This window comes from Pelodiscus sinensis, unplaced genomic scaffold (assembly GCF_049634645.1).
Source record: "Pelodiscus sinensis isolate JC-2024 unplaced genomic scaffold, ASM4963464v1 ctg48, whole genome shotgun sequence".
Taxonomy (NCBI): Eukaryota; Metazoa; Chordata; order Testudines; family Trionychidae; genus Pelodiscus; species Pelodiscus sinensis.
The window spans coordinates 1-19,199 of NW_027466011.1; the positions used below are offsets into that span (position 1 = coordinate 1).

The 19,199-nt window shown below is 72.8% G+C and overlaps 1 pseudogene; it reads right to left on the reverse strand.

Annotated features, from left to right (window-relative positions):
• Positions 1-1,095: 1,095 nt before the first annotated feature.
• LOC142825938 (uncharacterized) lies at positions 1,096-10,500 on the reverse strand (annotated as a pseudogene).
• Between the last annotated feature and the right edge of the window lie 8,699 nt (positions 10,501-19,199).

The following is a 19,199-nucleotide window of genomic DNA, read 5'->3' on the forward strand; positions in this document are numbered from 1 at the left end:
TTTCCTTGGCTGCTGGGCGAGGTCCCCGGCGCAGGACTCCAGCGCGTGCTGGCCCGGCCGCCCCACTGCAGGGACGCAGACGTGGTGAGGGGGGAGCCCCCCCCGCCTGGCCCCAGAGCCCCCCCGGCCGGCCCCCGCCCCACTCACCGCGCCCCCCTGCCCCCCAGCGCCCCCCCGGCCGGCCCCCGCCCCGCTCACCGCGCCCCCCCTGCCCCCCCCAGGGTCCCCCGGGCCGGCCCCCGCCCCGCTCACCACGCCCCCTGCCCCCCCCAGGGCCCCCCGGCTGACCCCGCCCCGCTCACCGCGCCCCCCCCTAGCCCCCCCCAGGGTCCCCCGGGCGGCCCCCGCCCCGCTCACCACGCCCCCCTGCCCCCCCCCAGGGCCCCCCGGGCTGGCCCCCCCGCCCCGGCACTCACCGTGCCCCCTGCCCCCCCGGGCCCCCCGGGCCGGCCCCCGCCCCGCTCACCCGCGCCCCCCTGCCCCCCCCAGGTCCCCCGGGCCAGCCCCCGCCCCGCTCACCGCGCCCCCTCTACCCCCCCCAGGACCCCCCGGGCCGGCCCCCGCCCCGCTCACCGCGCCCCCCGCCCCCCCCAGGACCCCCCGGGCCGGCCCCCGCCCCCGCTCACCGCGCCCCCCCACCCCCCCCAGGCCCCCCGGGCCGGCCCCCGCCCCGCTCACCACGCCCCCCTGCCCCCCCCAGGGCCCCCCGGGCTGGCCCCCGCCCCACTCACCGTGCCCCCCTGCCCCCCCGGGCCCCCCGGGCCGGCCCCCGCCCCGCTCACCGCGCCCCCTGCCCCCCAGGGCCGGCCCCCGCCCGCTCACCGCGCCCCCCTGCCCCCCCAGGGTCCCCCGGGCTAGCCCCCGCCCCGCTCACCGGCGCCCCCAGAGCCCCCAGCCCCTCCCCCTAGGGTCCCCCAGGCCGGCCCCCGCCCCGCTCACCGCGCCCCCCTGCCCCCCCCAGGACCCCCCGGGCCGGCCCCCGCCCCGCTCACCGCGCCCCCCCACCCTCCCCAGGGCCCCCCGGGCCGGCCCCCGCCCCGCTCACCGCGCCCCCCCACCCTGCCCCAGGGCCCCCCGGGCCGGCCCCCGCCCCGCTCACACGCGCCCCCAGCGCATCCAGACGCTGTTAGCTCCGTGTCCCGGCCTCCTCCAGCAGCTGCAGCAGGTAAAACTTGTTGTTGTTGAACTGCAGGTTGGTCTGGGGACGGGGAGACAGGACGGACGTCAGGGCCAGGAAAGGGGGGTCCCCTCGCAGCCCCCCACCCCCTCGCAGCCCCCCAGCCGGGCGTCAGGGCCGGGAAAGGGGGGTCCCCTCGCAGCCCCCCAGCCTCCTCGCAGCCCCCCAGCCGGGCATCAGGGCCAGGAAAGGGGGGTCCCCTCGCAGCCCCCCACCCTCCTCGCAGCCCCCAGCCGGGCGTCAGGGCCAGGAAAGGGGGGTCCCCTCGCAGCCCCCACCCCCTCGCAGCCCCCCAGCCGGGCGTCAGGGCCGGGAAAGGGGGGTCCCCTCGCAGCCCCCCAGCCTCCTCGCAGCCCCCCAGACCGGACGTCAGGGCCAGGAAAGGGGGGTCCCCTCGCAGCCCCCCAGCCTCCTCGCAGCCCCCCCAGCCTCCTCGCAGCCCCCCAGCCGGACGTCAGGGCCAGGAAAGGGGGGTCCCCTCGCAGCCCCCCAGCCTCCTCGCAGCCCCCCAGCCGGACGTCAGGGCCAGGAAAGGGGGGTCCCCTCGCAGCCCCCCAGCCCACTCGCAGTCCCCAGCCGGACGTCAGGGCTGGGAAAGGGGGGTCCCTCGCAGCCCCCCAGCCGGGTGTCAGGGCCGGGAAAGGGGGGGTCCCCTCGCAGCCCCCCAGCCCCCTCGCAGCCCCCCAGCCGGGTGTCAGGGCCAGGAAAGGGGGGTCCCCTCGCAGCCCCCCAGCCGGGCATTAGGCCGGGAAAGGGGGGTCCCCTCGCAGCCCCCCAGCCTCCTCGCAGCCCCCCAGCCGGACGTCAGGGCCAGGAAAGGGGGGTCCCCTCGCAGCCCCCCAGCCCACTCGCAGTCCCCCAGCCGGACGTCAGGGCTGGGAAAGGGGGGTCCCCTCGCAGCCCCCCAGCCGGGTGTCAGGGCCGGGAAAGGGGGGTCCCCTCGCAGCCCCCCAGCCCCCTCGCAGCCCCCCAGCCGGACGTCAGGGCCAGGAAAGGGGGGTCCCCTCGCAGCCCCCCAGCCGGACGTCAGGGCCAGGAAAGGGGGTCCCCTCGCAGCCCCCAGCCCCCTCGCAGCCCCCCAGCTGGGCATCAGGGCCGGGAAAGGGGGGTCCCCTCGCAGCCCCCCAGCCGGGCGTCAGGGCTGGGAAAGGGGGGTCCCCTCGCAGCCCCCCAGCCCCCTCGCAGCCCCAGCCGGGCATCAGGGCCGGGAAAGGGGGGTCCCCTCGCAGCCCCCAGCCCCCTCGCAGCCCCCCAGCCGGGCGTCAGGGCTGGGAAAGGGGGGTCCCCTCGCAGCCCCCAGCCCACTCGCAGTCCCCCAGCCGGACGTCAGGGCCAGGAAAGGGGGTCCCCTCGCAGCCCCCAGCCCCCTCGCAGCCCCCCAGCCGGGCGTCAGGGCCAGGAAAGGGGGTCCCTCGCAGCCCCCACCCCCTCGCAGCCCCCCAGCCGGACGTCAGGGCCAGGAAAGGGGGGTCCCCTCGCAGCCCCCCAGCCCCCTCGCAGCCCCCCAGCCGGGCATCAGGGCCGGGAAAGGGGGGTCCCCTCGCAGCCCCCCAGCCCCCTCGCAGCCCCCCAGCCGGGCATCAGGGCCGGGAAAGGGGGGTCCCCTCGCAGCCCCCCAGCCCCCTCGCAGCCCCCCCAGCCGGGTGTCAGGGCCGGGAAAGGGGGGTCCCCTCGCAGCCCCCCAGCCCGGACGTCAGGGCCAGGAAAGGGGGTCCCCTCGCAGGCCCCCCAGCCGGACGTCAGGGCCGGGAAAGGGGGGGTCCCCTCGCAGCCCCCCACCCCCCTCGCAGCCCCCCAGCCGGACGTCAGGGCCAGGAAAGGGGGGTCCCCTCGCAGCCCCCCAGCCGGACGTCAGGGCCGGGAAAGGGGGGGTCCCCTCGCAGCCCCCCACCCCCTCGCAGCCCCCCAGCCGGACGTCAGGGCCGGGAAAGGGGGGTCCCTCGCAGCCCCCAGGCCGGACGTCAGGGCCGGGAAAGGGGGGGGTCCCCTCGCAGCCCCCCACCCCCTCGCAGCCCCCCAGCCGGACGTCAGGGCCGGGAAAGGGGGGGTCCCCTCGCAGCCCCCCACCCCCTCGCAGCCCCCCAGCCGGACGTCAGGGCCGGGAAAGGGGGGTCCCCTCGCAGCCCCCCCAGCCCACTCGCAGCCCCCCAGCCGGGCATCAGGGCCGGGAAAGGGGGGTCCCCTCGCAGCCCCCCAGCCCCCTCGCAGCCCCCCAGCCGGGTGTCAGGGCCGGGAAAGGGGGGTCCCCTCGCAGCCCCCCACCCCCTCGCAGCCCCCCAGCCGGGCGTCAGGGCCGGGAAAGGGGGGTCCCCTCGCAGCCCCCCACCCCCTCGCAGCCCCCCAGCCGGACGTCAGGGCCGGGAAAGGGGGGTCCCCTCGCAGCCCCCCAGCCTCCTCGCAGCCCCCCAGCCGGACGTCAGGGCCGGGAAAGGGGGGTCCCCTCGCAGCCCCCCACCCCTCGCAGCCCCCCCAGCCGGACGTCAGGGCCGGGAAAGGGGGGTCCCCTCGCAGCCCCCCACCCCCTCGCAGCCCCCCAGCCGGACGTCAGGGCCGGGAAAGGGGGGGTCCCCTCGCAGCCCCCCACCCCTCGCAGCCCCCCAGCCGGACGTCAGGGCCGGGAAAGGGGGGTCCCCTCGCAGCCCCCCAGCCCACTCGCAGCCCCCCAGCCGGGCATCAGGGCCGGGAAAGGGGGGTCCCCTCGCAGCCCCCCAGCCCCCTCGCAGCCCCCCAGCCGGGTGTCAGGGCCGGGAAAGGGGGGTCCCCTCGCAGCCCCCCACCCCTCGCAGCCCCCCAGCCGGACGTCAGGGCCGGGAAAGGGGGGTCCCCTCGCAGCCCCCCAGCCTCCTCGCAGCCCCCCAGCCGGACGTCAGGGCCGGGAAAGGGGGGTCCCCTCGCAGCCCCCCAGCCCCCTCGCAGCCCCCCAGCCGGGTGTCAGGGCCGGGAAAGGGGGGTCCCCTCGCAGCCCCCCCAGCCTCCTCGCAGCCCCCAGCTGGACGTCAGGGCCGGGAAAGGGGGTCCCCTCGCAGCCCCCCAGCCCCCTCGCAGCCCCCCAGCCGGGTGTCAGGGCCGGAAAGGGGGGTCCCCTCGCAGCCCCCCAGGCCCCTCGCAGCCCCCGAGCCGGGCATCAGGGCCGGGAAAGGGGGGTCCCCTCGCAGCCCCCCCAGCCTCCTCGCAGCCCCCCAGCCGGGTGTCAGGGCCGGGAAAGGGGGGGTCCCCTCGCAGCCCCCCAGCCTCCTCGCAGCCCCCCAGCCGGGTGTCAGGGCCGGGAAAGGGGGGGGTCTCCCACTCACCTGGTTCAGCATCACATCATAGACGTCGTCCCCTTCGCAATACACGTGGGCCTGCGGGGGAGAGACCCTGAGCCGGGGCCGGCCCCAGTGGGGAACGGGGAGGGGGCTTGTCCCCCCCCAGCGCTGGGTCCCACCTCCCTGGGGCGGGGAATGGGGCGGGGGCCTGTTCCCCCCTATCGCTGGGTCCCCCTCCCCGGGGCAGGGAACGAGGAGGGGCGCTGGCTCCCACCCCCACCGCAGGGCTGGGTCCCCCTCCCCGGGGCGGGGAACGGGGAGTGGGCCTGTCCCCCCCTAGCGCTGGGTCCCCCTCCCCGGGGCGGGGAACGGGGAGTGGGCCTGTCCCCCCCTAGCGCTGGGTCCCCCTCCCCGGGGCGGGGAACGGGGAGGGGGCCTGTCCCCCCCTAGCGCTGGGTCCCCCTCCCCGGGGCGGGGAACGGGGAGTGGGCCTGTCCCCCCCTAGCGCTGGGTCCCCCTCCCCGGGGCGGGGAACGGGGAGTGGGCCTGTCCCCCCCTAGCGCTGGGTCCCCCTCCCCGGGGCGGGGAACGGGGAGGGGGCTTGTCCCCCCCTAGCGCTGGGTCCCCCTCCCCGGGGCGGGGAACGGGGAGGGGGCCTGTCCCCCCTAGCGCTGGGTCCCCCTCCCCGGGGCGGGGAACGGGGAGGGGCCTGTCCCCCCCTAGCGCTGGGTCCCCCTCCCCGGGGCGGGGAACGGGGAGGGGCCTGTCCCCCCCTAGCGCTGGGTCCCCCTCCCCGGGGCGGGGAACGGGGAGTGGGCTTGTCCCCCCCTAGCGCTGGGTCCCCCTCCCCGGGGCGGGGAACGGGGAGGGGCGCTGGCTCCCACCCCCCCCACCGCTGGGTCCCCCCTCCCCGGGGCAGGGAACGGGGAGGGGCGCTGGCTCCCACCCCCCCCACCGCTGGGTCCCCCTCCCCGGGCAGGGAACGGGGAGGGGCGCTGGCTCCCACCCCCCCCACCGCTGGGTCCCCCTCCCCGGGGCAGGAACGGGGAGGGGCGCTGGCTCCCACCCCCGCCGCAGGGCTGGGTCCCCCTCCCCGGGGCGGGGAACGGGGAGGGGCGCTGGCTCCCACCCCCGCCGCAGGGCTGGGTCCCCCTCCCCGGGGCAGGGAACGGGGAGGGGCGCTGGCTCCCACCCCCCCCACCGCTGGGTCCCCCTCCCCGGGGCAGGGAACGGGGAGGGGCGCTGGCTCCCACCCCCCCCCCCACCGCTGGGTCCCCCTCCCTGGGGCGGGGAATGGGGAGGGGGCCTGTCCCCCCCAGAGCTGGGTCCCCCTCCCCGGGGCGGGGAACGGGGAGGGGCGCTGGCTCCCACCCCCGCCGCAGGGCTGGGTCCCCCTCCCCGGGGCAGGGAACGGGGAGGGGCGCTGGCTCCCACCCCCCCCCCACCGCTGGGTCCCCCCTCCCTGGGGCGGGGAACGGGGAGGGGGCCTGTCCCCCCCAGAGCTGGAGTCCCCCTCCCCGGGGCGGGGAACGGGGAGGGGCGCTGGCTCCCACCCCCCGCCGCAGGGCTGGGTCCCCCTCCCCGGGGCGGGGAACGGGGAGGGGCGCTGGCTCCCACCCCTGCCGCAGGGCTGGGTGGGGTGGCTCAGGCGGGGGAGGGACGGGGCCTGTTGGCTGGTGCGCAAGGCGACTCGCGTTACCTCGCCCAGTTTTAGCCGAGCACTCGGGGTCCACCGGCGCCTTCCCCTTCACAATCAGGGTCTTGACGACCTCTGGGGGCGACAGACGGGGGTCGGAGGCGTCCGGAGCGGGGCCAGAGCCAGCCTGGGCCGTGCCACACGGGGACCGCGGAGCCGGGCCCCAGCCGTGCGCCCGTCTGGGGGAGGCGGGAGGACGCCCGTGTCCCACCCGCCAAGAGCCGCAGAAGAGCTGGCCGAGGGGCCGGCTGCCCGGCCGGGGTCACCCGCCTGCCTGGGGCCGTGGGGCCGTGCGCAGAGCCAGGTGCCCCTACTCAGAGCGCGGGCGGGTCGCTCGGGGCCGGGTCGACAGGCCGAAAGCTGCCGAGCGCCCCCACCCGAGCGCCCCAGCCCCGCCGCTGGGTCCCCGGGGCGCTGCGGGTTTCAGGGCTGCGGGGAACGCCGTCCGGCGTGCGCCTGGTCCGTGGGGCCCGTCCGGCAGCCAGGGGCCGCTCCCGCCCCCCAACGGGCGGCTCCCACGGGTTGCGGCTGGGCCCGGGCTGGCGGGAGAGGGGGGCCGAGCGAGGGCCTGTAGCTCCCCGCCCCTCACCTGTGTCCTCTCGCCCGGGGTCGGGGCACGGTCCCCCCTTGCGGCGTCTCTTCGGAGCTGGGGGCTGGAGGGGGGCCGAGGAGCCAGGGCCGGAGCTGGGCTCAGACCCTCCGTCGTCATCCGCTGCGTCTGTGGAGAGGACGGGCCGGAGGTGAGGGGTGGGGGCTGCGCCCCAGAGCTGGGCGCATCTCAGCCGGCTCATGTGCCCTGTCACTGCCCCGGCGTCCTGTCCGCCCACCGGCTCCCAGGGGACGATGAATGAGTAACGAGGCCTGCCCCCCCCCCCCCCCGCACCCGCCTCACCAGCCGGGGACTTCCTGTGGCTGCCCACAGACCCCGCCCTACCCACTAGACCCTGCTCCCCTCCCAGCCCCCTGCTCTGACCACTAGACCCCGCTCCCCTCACAGAGCAGTCCTGGCTCCCAGCCCCCTGCTCTGACCACTAGACCCCGCTCCCCACACAGAGCAGTCCTGGCTCCCAGCTCCCTGCTCTGACCACTGGACCCCGCTCCCTCCCAGAGCAGTCCTGGCTCCCAGCCCCCTGCTCTGACCACTAGACCCGCTCACCACACAGAGCAGTCCTGGCTCCCAGCCCCCTGCTCTGACCACTAGACCCCGCTCCCCACACAGAGCAGTCCTGGCTCCCAGCCCCCTGCTCTGACCACTGGACCCTGCTCCCCTCCCAGAGCAGTCCTGGCTCCCAGCCCCCTGCTCTGACCACTAGACCCCGCTCCCCTCCAGAGCAGTCCTGGCTCCCAGCCCCCTGCTCTGACCACTGGACCCCGCTCCCCTCCCAGAGCAGTCCTGGCTCACAGCCCCCTGCTCTGACCACTGGACCCCGCTCCCCTCCCAGAGCAGTCCTGGCTCCCAGCCCCCCTGCTCTGACCACTAGACCCCGCTCCCGTCCCAGAGCAGTCCTGGCTCCCAGCCCCCCTGCTCTGACCACTAGACCCCGCTCCCCTCCCAGAGCAGTCCTGGCTCCCAGCTCCCTGCTCTGACCACTAGACCCCGCTCCCCACACAGAGCAGTCCTGGCTCCCAGCCCCCTGCTCTCACCACTAGACCCCGCTCCCCTCCCAGAGCAGTCCTGGCTCCCAGCCCCCTGCTCTGACCACTAGACCCCACTCTCCTCTCACAGGCAGGCGTCCGGACTCCCTCCGTACCCGATTCCCTCCGCTCCATCCGGCGCTGGTACCCGGTTCGGAGGTTGGTCTGGGTCATCCGGGTCGTGTCCAAGGTGTAGCGGGTGCGGCCGAGCGTCACCTCCAGGCCGGGCCCCCCGTCGCCGCGCCGCGCCCCCTCCAGCGCCAGGCAGGTGTCGGCAGGTAGGGCAGCCACTGCCCCGCCTCGTCCCCCTGCCAGCTCCACACGAAATCTGGGCCGCAGAGGCATCTCGTTAGCGCCCTGCCGCGCAGACCCACGGCCCCAACGGGGCGAGGGAACCCCACAGCTCCGTGGGGCCCAGCGTCCGGGGGCAGCGCCGGCCGTTCCCCCCTGGGCGCCGTATTCCCAGCCCCCAGGCCTGTGTCTCCCCTCCCCCCGGCCACTCACAGGAGTCCTGGTCCCGGACGGCGGCTGCCACCGGTCTGTCCTGCCCCGTCCGTCCGTCGCGCTGCACCATGCGCCGCAGGTCCACGCGGGAGCCCACGGACACGCTGGCCTTCCCCGCCCTGGGGGGAGACGGACGTGGCTCAGGGCCTGGGACTCCTCCCCCGCCCCGGTCCCCCCGGCATCCCCTCCCTGGGCACTGACCTGGCGGCCTGCGTCAGCACCTCGCTCTCCTCGGGCGCGAAGCGATGCCAGGAGCCCCCGGGGTCCTGCCACTCCCAGCGCAGCTCCAGGGCCTGGCCCGCGCCTCCCGCCTCGGCCGCCCGCCGCCTCCGGCTCATCCTGGCAGGGGCAGAAAGGGCAGACCCTAGGCCATATAGCTCCATAGGGACCATTAGACTGCGATCCGTATGCTCCCGGGCCATATAGCTCCATACGGACCATTAGACTGCGATCCGTATGCTCCCGGGCCATATAGCTCCATACGGACCATTAGACTGCGAGCCATATGCTCCCGGGCCATATAGCTCCATACGGACCATTAGACTGCGATCCGTATGCTCCCGGGCCATATAGCTCCATACGGACCATTAGACTGCGAGCCATATGCTCCCGGGCCATATAGCTCCATACGGACCATTAGACTGCAATCCGTATGCTCCCGGGCCATATAGCTCCATATGGACCATTAGACTGCGATCCGTATGCTCCCGGGCCATATAGCTCCATATGGACCATTAGACTGCGAGCCATATGCTCCCGGGCCATATAGCTCCATACGGACCATTGGACTGCGATCCGTATGTTCCCGGGCCATATAGCTCCATAGGGACCATTAGACTGCGATCCGTATGCTTCCGGGTCCTGCACCCCACTCTGCACCCCCACCCACTGTACCCCTACACCTCCCCTGCACCCCGCTCTGCACCCCCACCCAGTGTACCTCTACACCTCCCCTCTGCACCCTGCTCTGCACCCCCACCCAGTGCACCAATACACCTCCCCTGCACCCCGCTCTGCACCCCCATCCCATTGCCACTCCCCCAGAACCCTCCCTCTCTACACCCCCCGTCTGTCCAGAACCCTCCTCTGCACCCCAAAACTCCCCTGCACCTCCCCTCTGCACCCCCATCCAGTGCACCCCTACACCTCCCCTGCACCCCGCTCTGCACCCCCACCCAGTGCACCAATACACCTCCCCTGCACCCCGCTCTGCACCCCCACCCAGTGCCCCCTACACCTTCCCTGCATCCCTTCTGTACCCCCACTCAGTGCCCCCTGCACCTCCCCTGCACCCTGCTCTGCACCCCCATCCCATTGCCACTCCCCCAGAACCCTCCCTCTCTACACCCCCATGTACTGTCCAGAACCCTCCCCTGCACCTCCCCTCTGCACCCCCACCCAGTGCCCCCTACACCTCCCCTGCACCCCGCTCTGCACCCCCACCCAGTGCCCCCTGCACCTCCCCTGCACCCCCCTCTGCACCTCCACCCAGTGCCACCTGCACCTCCCCTGCACCCCCTCTGCACCCCCACCCAGTGCCCCCTGCACCTCCCCTGCACCCCCCTCTGCACCTCCACCCAGTGCCCCCTGCACCTCCCCTGCATCCCCCTCTGCACCCCCACCCAGTGCCCCCTGCACCTCCCCTGCACCCCCACCCAGTGCCCCCTGCACCTTCCCTGCACCCCGCTCTGCACCCCCACCCAGTGCCCCCTACACCTCCCCTACATCCCCCTCTGCACCCCCACCCAGTGCCCCCTGCACCTCCCCTGCACCCCCACCCAGTGCCCCCTGCACCTTCCCTGCACCCCGCTCTGCACCCCCACCCAGTGCCCCCTACACCTCCCCTGCACCTCCCCTGCACCCCCACCCAGTGCCCCCTGCACCTCCCCTGCACCCCGCTCTGCACCCCCACCCAGTGCCCCCTACACCTCCCCTGCACCCCCCCTCTGCACCCCCACCCAGTGCCCCCTGCACCTCCCCTGCACCCCCCTCTGCACCCCCACCCAGTGCCCCCTGCACCTCCACCCAGTGCCCCCTCACTTCCCCCTAGTGCCCCCTGCACACACCCCGCCCCGTATCCCAGCCCCCCCAACCTGGCAGTGGTGGGTCCCACCAGCGCGCGCTCCACGGGACGTTCCCGGAAGCGAGGAAAACTCGCACAGCCCCGCCTCACTTCATTTGCATGGATCTCATTTGCATGCGCCACGCCCCCTAAACCTCCCGGTCAGACCCCCTTGGTGGGCGGAGTTCTGTCGTTTGCATAAGGAGCGCGGGGCATGCCGGGACCCTGGCCGCGCACCGCCCGAGGACTGTGATTTGCATGCACCGCAGAGCACGCTGGGAATCTCACCACCTCCTCATCATGAACTAAAAATTCTTTGTCACTGGAGGTTTATATAATCCCGAGAAGTAAAGCATTCTGCTTTTCCATGTTTCTCCCCCCAGGGGTACTGCAGGCCTGGTCCTGCGCCCCCCTCGCTGCCCCCCACCCGTATGGGCCCTGCACCCCCTTGCTCCTCCCAGGGGCTGTACAGCTCTGTATTTGCCCTGCACCCCCTTGCTCCTCCCAGGGGCTGTACAGCTCTGTATTTGCCCTGCACCCCCTCGCTCCCCCGGGGGCTGTACAGCTCTGTATTTGCCCTGCGCCCCCTCGCTCCCCCAGGGGCTGTACAGCTCTGTAAGGGCCCTGCACCCCCTCGCTCCTCCCAGGGGCTGTACAGCTCTGTATTTGCCCTGCGCCCCCTCGCTCCCCCAGGGGCTGTACAGCTCTGTAAGGGCCCTGCACCCCCTCGCTCCTCCCAGGGGCTGTACAGCTCTGTATTTGCCCTGCACCCCCTTGCTCCTCCCAGGGGCTGTACAGCTCTGTATTTGCCCTGCACCCCCTCGCTCCCCCGGGGGCCGTACAGCTCTGTATTTGCCCTGCACCCCCTCGCTCCCCCGGGGGCTGTACAGCTCTGTATTTGCCCTGCGCCCCCTCGCTCCCCCGGGGGCTGTACAGCTCTGTATTTGCCCTGCGCCCCCTCGCTCCCCCGGGGGCTGTACAGCTCTGTATTTGCCCTGCGCCCCCTCGCTCCCCCGGGGGCTGTACAGCTCTGTATTTGCCCTGCGCCCCCTTGCTCCTCCCAGGGGCTGTACAGCTCTGTATTTGCCCTGCAGCCCCTCGCTCCCCCGGGGGCTGTACAGCTCTGTATTTGCCCTGCACCCCCTCGCTCCCCCGGGGGCCGTACAGCTCTGTATTTGCCCTGCGCCCCCTCGCTCCCCCGGGGGCCGTACAGCTCTGTATTTGCCCTGCGCCCCCTCGCTCCCCCGGGGGCTGTACAGCTCTGTATTTGCCCTGCACCCCCTCGCTCCCCCGGGGGCTGTACAGCTCTGTATTTGCCCTGCAGCCCCTCGCTCCCCCGGGGGCTGTACAGCTCTGTATTTGCCCTGCGCCCCCTCGCTCCCCCGGGGGCTGTACAGCTCTGTATTTGCCCTGCGCCCCCTCGCTCCCCCGGGGGCTGTACAGCTCTGTATTTGCCCTGCGCCCCCTCGCTCCCCCGGGGGCTGTACAGCTCTGTATTTGCCCTGCGCCCCCTCGCTCCCCCGGGGGCTGTACAGCTCTGTATTTGCCCTGCGCCCCCTCGCTCCCCCGGGGGCTGTACAGCTCTGTATTTGCCCTGCAGCCCCTCGCTCCCCCAGGGGCTGTACAGCTCTGTAAGGGCCCTGCACCCCCTCGCTCCTCCCAGGGGCTGTACAGCTCTGTATTTGCCCTGCACCCCCTCGCTCCCCCGGGGGCTGTACAGCTCTGTATTTGCCCTGCGCCCCCTCGCTCCCCCAGGGGCTGTACAGCTCTGTAAGGGCCCTGCACCCCCTCGCTCCTCCCAGGGGCTGTACAGCTCTGTATTTGCCCTGCACCCCCTCGCTCCCCCGGGGGCTGTACAGCTCTGTATTTGCCCTGCGCCCCCTCGCTCCCCCAGGGGCTGTACAGCTCTGTAAGGGCCCTGCACCCCCTCGCTCCTCCCAGGGGCTGTACAGCTCTGTATTTGCCCTGAGCCCCCTCGCTCCCCCGGGGGCTGTACAGCTCTGTATTTGCCCTGCGCCCCCTCGCTCCCCCGGGGGCTGTACAGCTCTGTATTTGCCCTGCGCCCCCTCGCTCCCCCGGGGGCTGTACAGCTCTGTATTTGCCCTGCGCCCCCTCGCTCCCCCGGGGGCTGTACAGCTCTGTATTTGCCCTGCGCCCCCTCGCTCCCCCGGGGGCTGTACAGCTCTGTATTTGCCCTGCACCCCCTCACTCCCCCGGGGGCTGTACAGCCCTGTATTTGCCCTGCGCCCCCTCGCTCCCCCGGGGGCTGTACAGCTCTGTATTTGCCCTGCACCCCCTCGCTCCCCCAGGGGCTGTACAGCTCTGTATTTGCCCTGCACCCCCTCGCTCCCCCGGGGGCTGTACAGCTCTGTATTTGCCCTGCACCCCCTCGCTCCCCCAGGGGCTGTACAGCTCTGTATTTGCCCTGCACCCCCTCGCTCCCCCAGGGGCTGTACAGCTCTGTATTTGCCCTGCACCCCCTCGCTCCCCCAGGGCTGTACAGCTCTGTATTTGCCCTGCAGCCCCTCGCTCCCCCGGGGGCTGTACAGCTCTGCAAGGGCCCTGCACCCCCTCGCTCCCCCAGGGGCTGTACAGCTCTGTAAGGGCCCTGCACCCCCTCGCTCCCCCAGGGGCTGTACAGCTCTGTATTTGCCCTGCGCCCCCTCGCTCCCCCGGGGGCTGTACAGCTCTGTATTTGCCCTGCGCCCCCTCGCTCCCCCGGGGGCTGTACAGCTCTGTATTTGCCCTGCAGCCCCTCGCTCCCCCAGGGGCTGTACAGCTCTGTAAGGGCCCTGCACCCCCTCGCTCCTCCCAGGGGCTGTACAGCTCTGTATTTGCCCTGCGCCCCCTCGCTCCCCCGGGGGCTGTACAGCTCTGTATTTGCCCTGCGCCCCCTCGCTCCCCCGGGGGCTGTACAGCTCTGTATTTGCCCTGCGCCCCCTTGCTCCTCCCAGGGGCTGTACAGCTCTGTATTTGCCCTGCAGCCCCTCGCTCCCCCGGGGGCTGTACAGCTCTGTATTTGCCCTGCACCCCCTCGCTCCCCCGGGGGCCGTACAGCTCTGTATTTGCCCTGCGCCCCCTCGCTCCCCCGGGGGCCGTACAGCTCTGTATTTGCCCTGCGCCCCCTCGCTCCCCCGGGGGCTGTACAGCTCTGTATTTGCCCTGCACCCCCTCGCTCCCCCGGGGGCTGTACAGCTCTGTATTTGCCCTGCAGCCCCTCGCTCCCCCGGGGGCTGTACAGCTCTGTATTTGCCCTGCGCCCCCTCGCTCCCCCGGGGGCTGTACAGCTCTGTATTTGCCCTGCGCCCCCTCGCTCCCCCGGGGGCTGTACAGCTCTGTATTTGCCCTGCGCCCCCTCGCTCCCCCGGGGGCTGTACAGCTCTGTATTTGCCCTGCGCCCCCTCGCTCCCCCGGGGGCTGTACAGCTCTGTATTTGCCCTGCGCCCCCTCGCTCCCCCGGGGGCTGTACAGCTCTGTATTTGCCCTGCAGCCCCTCGCTCCCCCAGGGGCTGTACAGCTCTGTAAGGGCCCTGCACCCCCTCGCTCCTCCCAGGGGCTGTACAGCTCTGTATTTGCCCTGCACCCCCTCGCTCCCCCGGGGGCTGTACAGCTCTGTATTTGCCCTGCGCCCCCTCGCTCCCCCAGGGGCTGTACAGCTCTGTAAGGGCCCTGCACCCCCTCGCTCCTCCCAGGGGCTGTACAGCTCTGTATTTGCCCTGCACCCCCTCGCTCCCCCGGGGGCTGTACAGCTCTGTATTTGCCCTGCGCCCCCTCGCTCCCCCAGGGGCTGTACAGCTCTGTAAGGGCCCTGCACCCCCTCGCTCCTCCCAGGGGCTGTACAGCTCTGTATTTGCCCTGAGCCCCCTCGCTCCCCCGGGGGCTGTACAGCTCTGTATTTGCCCTGCGCCCCCTCGCTCCCCCGGGGGCTGTACAGCTCTGTATTTGCCCTGCGCCCCCTCGCTCCCCCGGGGGCTGTACAGCTCTGTATTTGCCCTGCGCCCCCTCGCTCCCCCGGGGGCTGTACAGCTCTGTATTTGCCCTGCGCCCCCTCGCTCCCCCGGGGGCTGTACAGCTCTGTATTTGCCCTGCACCCCCTCACTCCCCCGGGGGCTGTACAGCCCTGTATTTGCCCTGCGCCCCCTCGCTCCCCCGGGGGCTGTACAGCTCTGTATTTGCCCTGCACCCCCTCGCTCCCCCAGGGGCTGTACAGCTCTGTATTTGCCCTGCACCCCCTCGCTCCCCCGGGGGCTGTACAGCTCTGTATTTGCCCTGCACCCCCTCGCTCCCCCAGGGGCTGTACAGCTCTGTATTTGCCCTGCACCCCCTCGCTCCCCCAGGGGCTGTACAGCTCTGTATTTGCCCTGCACCCCCTCGCTCCCCCAGGGCTGTACAGCTCTGTATTTGCCCTGCAGCCCCTCGCTCCCCCGGGGGCTGTACAGCTCTGCAAGGGCCCTGCACCCCCTCGCTCCCCCAGGGGCTGTACAGCTCTGTAAGGGCCCTGCACCCCCTCGCTCCCCCAGGGGCTGTACAGCTCTGTATTTGCCCTGCGCCCCCTCGCTCCCCCGGGGGCTGTACAGCTCTGTATTTGCCCTGCACCCCCTCGCTCCTCCCAGGGGCTGTACAGCTCTGTATTTGCCCTGCGCCCCCTCGCTCCCCCAGGGGCTGTACAGCTCTGTAAGGGCCCTGCACCCCCTCGCTCCCCCAGGGGCTGTACAGCTCTGTATTTGCCCTGAGCCCCCTCGCTCCCCCGGGGGCTGTACAGCTCTGTATTTGCCCTGCGCCCCCTCGCTCCCCCGGGGGCTGTACAGCTCTGTATTTGCCCTGCGCCCCCTCGCTCCCCCAGGGGCTGTACAGCTCTGTATTTGCCCTGCAGCCCCTCGCTCCCCCGGGGGCTGTACAGCTCTGTATTTGCCCTGCGCCCCCTCGCTCCCCCGGGGGCTGTACAGCTCTGTATTTGCCCTGCACCCCCTCGCTCCCCCAGGGGCTGTACAGCTCTGTATTTGCCCTGCAGCCCCTCGCTCCCCCGGGGGCTGTACAGCTCTGTATTTGCCCTGCGCCCCCTCGCTCCCCCGGGGGCTGTACAGCTCTGTATTTGCCCTGCGCCCCCTCGCTCCCCCGGGGGCTGTACAGCTCTGTATTTGCCCTGCGCCCCCTCGCTCCCCCGGGGGCTGTACAGCTCTGTATTTGCCCTGCGCCCCCTCGCTCCCCCAGGGGGCTGTACAGCTCTGTATTTGCCCTGCGCCCCCTCGCTCCCCCGGGGGCTGTACAGCTCTGTATTTGCCCTGCGCCCCCTCGCTCCCCCGGGGGCTGTACAGCTCTGTATTTGCCCTGCGCCCCCTCGCTCCCCCGGGGGCTGTACAGCCCTGTATTTGCCCTGCGCCCCCTCGCTCCCCCGGGGGCTGTACAGCTCTGTATTTGCCCTGCACCCCCTCGCTCCCCCGGGGCTGTACAGCTCTGTATTTGCCCTGCGCCCCCTCGCTCCCCCGGGGGCTGTACAGCCCTGTATTTGCCCTGCGCCCCCTCGCTCCCCCGGGGGCTGTACAGCTCTGTATTTGCCCTGCGCCCCCTCGCTCCCCCGGGGGCTGTACAGCTCTGTATTTGCCCTGCGCCCCCTCGCTCTCCCGGGGGCTGTACAGCTCTGTATTTGCCCTGCACCCCCTCGCTCCCCCGGGGGCTGTACAGCTCTGTATTTGCCCTGCGCCCCCTCGCTCTCCCGGGGGCTGTACAGCTCTGTATTTGCCCTGCACCCCCTCGCTCCCCCGGGGGCTGTACAGCTCTGTATTTGCCCTGCGCCCCCTCGCTCTCCCGGGGGCTGTACAGCTCTGTATTTGCCCTGCACCCCCTCGCTCCCCCGGGGGCTGTACAGCCCTGTAAGGGCCCTGCACCCCCATGGGGCGGGTGAAGTCTCTAGTCGCGAATACGGGCCGCAGCTGCCCAGGAAGCCAACCCAAGATATTGACCGGCTGCTCGCCCAGGGAGCTGAACAAGCCGGGTTACGGGTGGGCGCCACACGACCCCAGTCTCTCAGCTGTCACGTGCTGCAGCCCCAATTGCGCTACTGGCTCCATTTCCAGGGAATCGCTCGTTCCCCCTTGGCTGTGCCCCATAGCGACCCCAGGGCAATGTAGCTCCCCGCCCAGGCCGTGCATTCCAGTACAGACCAGCAGGCAATTCTCTCCAGCCCCTCCATAGAGCCCTACATGGGTTCACCACCCAGTCCAGCGGAGCTTCCTCCCCAGCCTGCAATACTTGACTTCCCTCCACGTGGGCCGTACAATCCCATATTGACTGGCGCCCCGTGTGGGCGCGTAGGGTGCGACTACACGGCGCTGTGGGGCGCCGTGAGCTACGCAGTTTGAGCTATGGAACGTGTGCGTCTCGGTTTGAACTAGCTCATTGTGACGTGGCGCTGTCTACACACGGCCACGGTTCGAAAGAAAGCGCTGCCCCGAAACGGCCAGGGCCGGCCTTACATGAGGAGACAGACCGCGTGGTCACTTGCTCAGACACCCCCCAGGACCGGCTCCGGGCCGTGTTCGGGGGAGGTTCTCCGGCCCGTGAAAGGCTAGGCCAGGTGGGGGGGTCCAGTGGCTCCAGCTGACCTTGGACTCCACGAATCCCTCCGCTCAGGCTGATACAGGCCCATACGGACCGTGGGGAGCAGTCGGGCTACGGTAGCTTATCCAGACCTGGGCCCTTCTGCTAATCCAGGCTGGCCCAGAAACCTGTAGCCCCCTCCTCCCCCAGCTCTAGCTACCCCCCATGCAGATTTTCTCTCCTTCTCCCCAGACTTTCACCTGCCTCTTCCCCCCGGGCACTGGGATCTGCTACGGACCAGGGGTGGGCACTACACTCCCAGTGCATGCTGGGAAGAGCGTTTCCTCCCCTCCCCCCATCGGCCCACAAGCCCGTGGCTGGGCGTGACAAGGTGGGGGGCTTCCCCGTGGGACGAGGGCCGTGGGGCCGAGCAAAGGGGGATCCTCTTGCAAAGGGTACCCAGGCTTTATTTCCAAATGTGCACCCGGCTCCCCCCTCGCTGCGTCAGCTGCAGCCCCCGGCCCGGCCCCGCACGGCAGAGCCACGGGCTGGCAAAGAGCCCGGTGGCCAGCCCCTCTCCAGCGGTGGAGTTAGCGCCTGGCTCCCTGCACAGGCCGGCTCTGGCGGCGCCCGGCGAGTGGGCCCGGAGGTGCCAGCATGGCTCCTGTCCCAATTCCTCCCGCTGCCGCGGCCGGCCCACCGCCAGCCCGCTTGTCCCGTGGCGACGTGCGAGCAGGGCGCTAGGGCCGGGTGCCAGAGACAGGGCCGGGCTCCGGGCTCCGAGTCTCCAGGGCCCCCCAGACGGCAGCAGCCCGGGCGTGGGTGCGCTGGTGCACCACCATGTTGGAGCGGCGGTGGAAGCGGCGGCCGCACTCGGGCCAGGCATAGGGCTGCTCGCTGGTGTGGGCGCAGCCGTGCACGGCCAGGTGGGAGCGCCGGGCGAAGGCCTTGGGGCAGGTGGGGCAGGGGAAGGGGCGCTCGCCGGTGTGGGTGCGGCCGTGCACGGCCAGGTGGGAGCGCTGGGCGAAGGCCTTGGGGCAGTTGGGGCAGGGGAAGTGGCACTCGCCGGTGTGGGTGCAGCTGTGCACGGCCAGGTGGGAGCGCTGGGCGAAGGCCTTGGGGCAGGTGGGGCAGGGGAAGTGGCGCTCGCCGGTGTGGGTGCGGCCGTGCACGGCCAGGTGGGAGCGCTGGGCGAAGGCCTTGGGGCAGGCGGGGCAGGGGAGGGGCGCTCGCCGGTGTGGGTGCAGCCGTGCACTGCCAGGTGGGAGCGCTGGGCGAAGGCCTTGGGGCAGGCGGGGCAGGGGAAGGGCGCTCGCCGGTGTGGGTGCGGCCGTGCACGGCCAGGTGGGAGCGCTGGGCGAAGGCCTTGGGGCAGGCGGGGCAGGCGAAGGGGCGCTCGCCGGTGTGGGTGCGGCCGTGCACCGCCAGGTGGGAGCGCCGGGCGAAGGCCTTGGGGCAGGCGGGGCAGGGGAGGGGCGCTCGCCGGTGTGGGTGCGGCCGTGCACGGCCAGGTGGGAGCGCTGGGCGAAGGCCTTGGGGCAGGCGGGGCAGGCGAAGGGGCGCTCGCCGGTGTGGGTGCGGCCCTGCACGGCCAGGTGGGAGCGCTGGGCGAAGGCCTTGGGGCAGTTGGGGCAGGGGAAGGGCGCTTGCCGGTGTGGGTGCGGCCGTGCACGGCCAGGTGGGAGCGCCGGGCGAAGGCCTTGGGGCAGTTGGGGCAGGGGAAGGGCGCTCGCCGGTGTGGGTGCGGCCGTGCACGGCCAGGTGGGAGCGCTGGGCGAAGGCCTTGGGGCAGGCGGGGCAGGGGAAGGGCGCTCGCCGGTGTGGGTGCAGCCGTGCACGGCCAGGTGGGAGCGCTGGGCGAAGGCCTTGGGGCAGTTGGGGCAGGGGAAGGGCGCTCGCCGGTGTGGGTGCGGCCGTGCACCGCCAGGTGGGAGCGCTGGGCGAAGGCCTTGGGGCAGTCGGGGCAGGGGAAGGGCGCTCGCCGGTGTGGGTGCGGCCGTGCACCGCCAGGTGGGAGCGCCGGGCGAAGGTCTTGGGGCAGTTGGGGCAGGGGAAGTGGCACTCGCCGGTGTGGGTGCGGCCGTGCACGGCCAGGTGGGAGCGCCGGGCGAAGGCCTTGGGGCAGGTGGGGCAGGGGAAGGGGCGCTCGCCGGTGTGGGTGCAGCCGTGCACTGCCAGGTGGGAGCGCTGGGCGAAGGCCTTGGGGCAGGCGGGGCAGGCGTAGGGCTGCTCGCCGGTGTGGGTGCGGCCGTGCACGGCCAGGTGGGAGCGCTGGGCGAAGGCCTTGGGGCAGTCGGGGCAGGGGAAGGGCGCTCGCCGGTGTGGGTGCGGCCGTGCACCGCC